The sequence below is a fragment of the Camellia sinensis genome, chromosome 6, assembly GCF_055761805.1.
Source record: "Camellia sinensis isolate YWXY chromosome 6, ASM5576180v1, whole genome shotgun sequence".
NCBI classification, from domain to species: domain Eukaryota; kingdom Viridiplantae; phylum Streptophyta; class Magnoliopsida; order Ericales; family Theaceae; genus Camellia; species Camellia sinensis.
Window position 1 is genome coordinate 162072342 of NC_138966.1, and position 5208 is coordinate 162077549.

Genomic DNA, 5208 nt, shown 5'->3' on the forward strand with positions numbered 1-5208 from the left:
AACTCAAGTGATTCATATCATTTTGATAATAGCAAATCCGGAAATACCATTTTTCTCACATACTATGAAATAAAAATATTATCTATGGCCCAAGAAAAATAGTAAATTTTAACAATACTAAGACTTTTATACCCAATAATCACGCATGCAGAATTTTAAGTCAATCAATTCTAAATAATTCTTGCTAAATCTTAACAATTCCATATGCTTATAGAGAAGAACCCGTGAGAATATATTTCAAAACAAATAAGATGAATTATATGGTTAAAATTACTAGATCAATTTAATTTTTTTTAATGAATAATTTATACACCTGAACTTAAAATATAAACAAAATTGATCATCAAAATATACCAAGCAGGTTGGACGGTCCAATTATTTTTTATTTTATTTTTTGAAATTGTTAACAAATAAAAAGGGAAACAAATATATTGAATTTAATTTATTATCTACTGATGTTTCACATAAATACATCCCAATCAAAGTTCTTTTATGGAAGATTGCAAAGTTTACATCAATTATTATGTTTGCAAGAATCTAGTAATAATACAACTAATTTTCAGCCAGAATTGAAGTAGTAGATGTGAAATTTGTTTGAATGACAATAATTATCATCATGGTTTCTGAGGAGCACGATAATAGCTGTTCTTGTAATTGTGACCCCATGGAGCATCTGCTGCTGTTTCGCCTGTTTCAACCAAATTAACTCATGTTAATCAAATGATACCATAATTAAAATTGGTTTTTCATATCTTTGCTACTTAAAAACTAATTGCAATTATTTTCCCATATCAAGAGTAATTTATTGACAGGCGACCCAAAAAGTAATTGCCACAGCATATCTATGGAGAAAAAATTAGCAAATTAGTGAAAACTTTTTAAAACTTTTAACACAAATGGTATAATCTTAAAAATATTAAAGACTTGGAATCTCTTAAAATTGCTCATTTTCCTCTCACTTTTGTAATTGCCTTTATTGAAATTATAAAATATTATTTGTTACCAATAATTTTAATCTTCCCTCCCTAAACAAATTTTTTGACTCGAGATGGGTTTAGAGTTTTTTCTTATTTATCATTGTAAATTTATTCGTGAAAACACAAGAGACTAATATCAATAGGAAGTTCTAAAAAAAATCATGACTTGATAAGGAAGAAAACTTACGAGGACGAGAAATTCCAACGAATTCTCTTGAAGCCACTTGAAATGCTAGCAAAAGCAAAACAATCAACAGAGACTCAAAAAAAAGTATCAAAATCTTCATTGAAGCCATAGTTTTTAGCACAATGAGATCGTTTAGAAAAACCCAAATTTATAAACCCAGATGTAAAGTTAATTTGTTCTCATTTTCCGAACAAAGTATATGACTTTCGCCCAAGACTTCGGTGTTCGTCAGCGTTGACTGACCTATTAATTGTTTAATAATTTAATCTGGACAGGACGCACTTTGTTTGGCTAGTTGGGGTTTGGTTTAAATAGTTAACAAAAATGAATAATAAATAATAATAATTTAAAATAATTGATAAAATAAAATATTATGTCTTACATGTTAATGTAAATTGTAAATTGTGTAAATTACCCCACCACCAACTCCACCTACCATCTCCACTACCACCCACCACCTCCACTACCATCCACTACCACCACTCACCTACCTCACCTACTCCCAAATCCTCTCCTATATAATAGCTTGTAATATACAAAATATAGACAACAATCTTGTAATCAATACAATCAATCAATAATACATCAGTTTATTTATATGGTATCAGAGCAATAAGATTTAGGCCTATATTCCTTTCTTTCCGGCGGGCAGCCGGCCGGCAACCATGCCTTCGCTGCCCGCTGGAATTTTTCAACACCTCCACGGAGTATGGCTCAATCCCAAGCTTACTTCCATCAAACACAGAAGTCCCAATTGCCACGGATAGCCCACCACAATCACCCCACCTTCTTCAACCCTTACTGTCCGACCCGGCCTCCTCTCCTTCACTTCTCTCGCCGACAACGTCATCTCCCCCTTCTCGAACCGTCAGCTTCAGTTGAATACCTTACCTCATGGGTCGCATTTTGGTGGAAATCTCCCCCAGTATAATACTGCAGGTCTCTCTGTCAATGGCCGACCACAGAACCAATGGGTCACCCAGACTCGTGTTTTTCCCGGAGATCGTTTTAGCCTCTTTGTGCTTTCATACACGCCACAAATCTCTCTAACAAAACCCTCATCGATCCTCACTATAGGAGAAGCAAATGAGCAGCACCGTACAGAGAACTCCTAAATCTGGAAGCCAATCGTTGTTCTTCCATGACTTCGTTTCTCCAATTTCAACCCGCAAAGGAGGCAAATTCACCACTCCAGGTCTCCACGGCGGGACCGCGCACGTGTGCTCCTTACCCGAAACAACGGAATGACTTCAGACACCCGTTTTGGGCTTTATGAAGGATGAACCCTTGTCTGGTTGCAAGCAACTGCTCCAACAATGCCGTCGCCGGAACTCTTGGCCACCGCCGCAACTACGCTCCGGCACTGAGCCCCGCCCTCCGCACTCTCTCTCTCTCATCTCTCACAGATACACACATGCATGGAGCCCACTATCTAGCTCTTGGTTTTCACGGCCATGAAGTAAACACAAAAAAAAAAAAAACAAAACAAAACAAAACAAAACAAAAAAAAAAAAAAACAAACACACAGAGATACAGGGACAACTCAACCCATTCTTCTTTTATTTATTTAATCACACCCACCCAGTTTCTTTCCCTCTCATTATCACATCCATACACACCTGTATCATATTGTCTTCCACTTTTTTTTATTTATTTGTTTCCAACTTTTTTTATTTTATATATATATATATATATCTTTTTTTTTATATTATATTACTCCACCAGCGTTGCTCTCATTTTTTTATTCCTTTTTCGTTCTCTCCATGCTTAGTCCACCAACTCACTCTCCCTCTCACGTAATCATTCTCCACCGAATTGGAAACCCAATGAAGGAGATATATTGTATTTAAAACAAAAAAAAAAAAAAACAACAAATAAAAACCCAAAAAAAAAAAAAACAAAAACAAAAACAAACAAAAACATTTTCCACCCACACTACACTGCTACACCATTCACACACACGGCATACATCCCTCTCTCTTCAGTTTTGGAAGAATAAATAAATAAACAAGAGACCCATACACTCACACATGCACCTCTGGTTTTTTTTTTTAATATAAACAAGAGACCCACACACTCACACATGCACCTCTGGTTTTTTAATCTTTCAACCTTTTCCTTTTTTTATTTTTTATTCTTCAACTCACGTGGCATGTCTTTTCATGATTTTTATTTTCTTTTATCATCATCACATTACACTCATCATTTCTCCTACATTTCTTTTAATATTTTCCATCATTTCTTTTAAACTTTTCTTCTGCCAACCTGTTCCCCATTGATTTTATAATTTCATTTATTATATCACATATCTATTAAAAAAAAAAAAAAAAAAAACACAAATCATAAACCAAAACACACCACACATCGTTTTATTCATGACAGGGAATTAACCCCCATCACATTTCTACACAAAAAAAAAAAAAAAACAAACAAACAAACAAACAAACAACAACAAAAGCTTTGTTTTCTTTTCTGCAGCGGCCACACATCGACCTCACTTCTTCTTTACTCTGCCGCCGGTCTTTTCTTTTTGCCTCCGTCCTGGGCGGCCCTTGACGGTGCTGCCTCTGTGTTTCCCACTCCACTGGGCACGATCACTCCACCATGCTCCTCCACTGCAGCATATGGCGGCCCTCCAAATCGGAACATCACGGTGGCCTTCCGCTTCAGCTCCTTATTTTCCGCCTTTAGCACACTTATCTCTGCTCGCGCATCCTTATACATGCGCTGGAGCAGAGCCAGTTGGGCGTTTAACTGCTGCACCTCATTTGTCCTACTCTGCAGCCGGTGCGACAAGTTTGTGACCGCAGTCATGGTTTCCACACATGACTTCAATGTATATTGATTGGCCTCCACATCCGACTGCACTGCCATTTTTTGCTCCACCGACTGCATCGGAAAGTTCAACGGAGCAAACCCAGTGGTGCTTGGTTGAGGTTCCAGTGCCACCGCACCAGTTCTCTCTCTTGTGGACTCGTTGAGGTCGGGAAAGAGAGTAAGCAGAGGACGGGACGACGAAGCCATTTTCTCTCACAACAGAGTGTTACAGACTCTCTCTCTCAGCACAACGAAGAGTTTTACAGAGGATTTCGCAGGTTTCTTGCTTCTGCCTCGACCTCAGGCTCTGTCTTGGTTAAATAGCCGAGGCAGCCACGCGCATCGCGCGCCTCTTGACGCCCGACAAACTGGCACGCCTTTTCATGGCACATCTTTTGATAAAGTGGGCACGCCTTTTGAGGGCACGACTTTTGAGGGCTCGATATATATCTACATGCATATTTTTTTTGGGCAGCCTATCTACACACTCATACAGTGTCTTCTACACTGGTCAGCTTTATCAATCCCTTTGTTTCAACCTCAAATAGGTTTCTCTCTTCACACCTATTTGAGTTTGAGGGGGGGTTATACACAGTATCATGTATAAGTCGCTCATGGCGCACTCCCTAAGTCGCCCCCTTGGTGCACCACCACAACCTCTTCTACAACGGTTCGACATGACCCCATAAACTGTCCCGACATTGATTCCGGTCAGCTGCTACATCGGTCCGACATGACCCCATAAACTGTCTACAACGGTCCGACATGACCCCATAAACTGTCCCGACATTGATTCCGGTCAGCTGCTACAACGGTCCGACATGACCCCATAAACTGTCTTCTACAACGGTCTGACACAACCACACAGTGTCTGCTACAACGGTCCGACATGACCCCGTAAACTGTCTTCTACAACGGTCCGACATGACCCCGTAAACTGTTCTTCTACAACGGTCCGACATGACCCCGTAAACTGTCCTGCTACAACGGTCCAACATGACCCCATAAACTGTCTTCTACAACGGTCTGACACGACCACACAGTGTCTGCTACATCGGTCCGACATGACCCCGTAAACTGTCTGCTACAACGGTCCGACACGACCATACCGTGTCTTCTACAACGGTCTGACACGACCATACCGTGTCTCCTATCCTGTTTTATTTTATTTATCAGTTTATTTTTCTGTTTTGTTACTCTCTTCAAACTCAAGTTGGTTAGTTCCTA

At 39.2% G+C, this 5208-nt stretch overlaps 1 long non-coding RNA gene across 1 annotated transcript; it reads right to left on the reverse strand.

The window, feature by feature from the left end:
• Positions 1 to 429: 429 nt before the first annotated feature.
• On the reverse strand, positions 430 to 1334 carry LOC145792452 (uncharacterized). The gene is made up of 2 exons (XR_014331852.1): positions 1165 to 1334; positions 430 to 688 (listed from the first exon to the last, which is right to left on the reverse strand). It is a non-coding gene; the product is annotated as an uncharacterized LOC145792452 (long non-coding RNA).
• Between the last annotated feature and the right edge of the window lie 3874 nt (positions 1335 to 5208).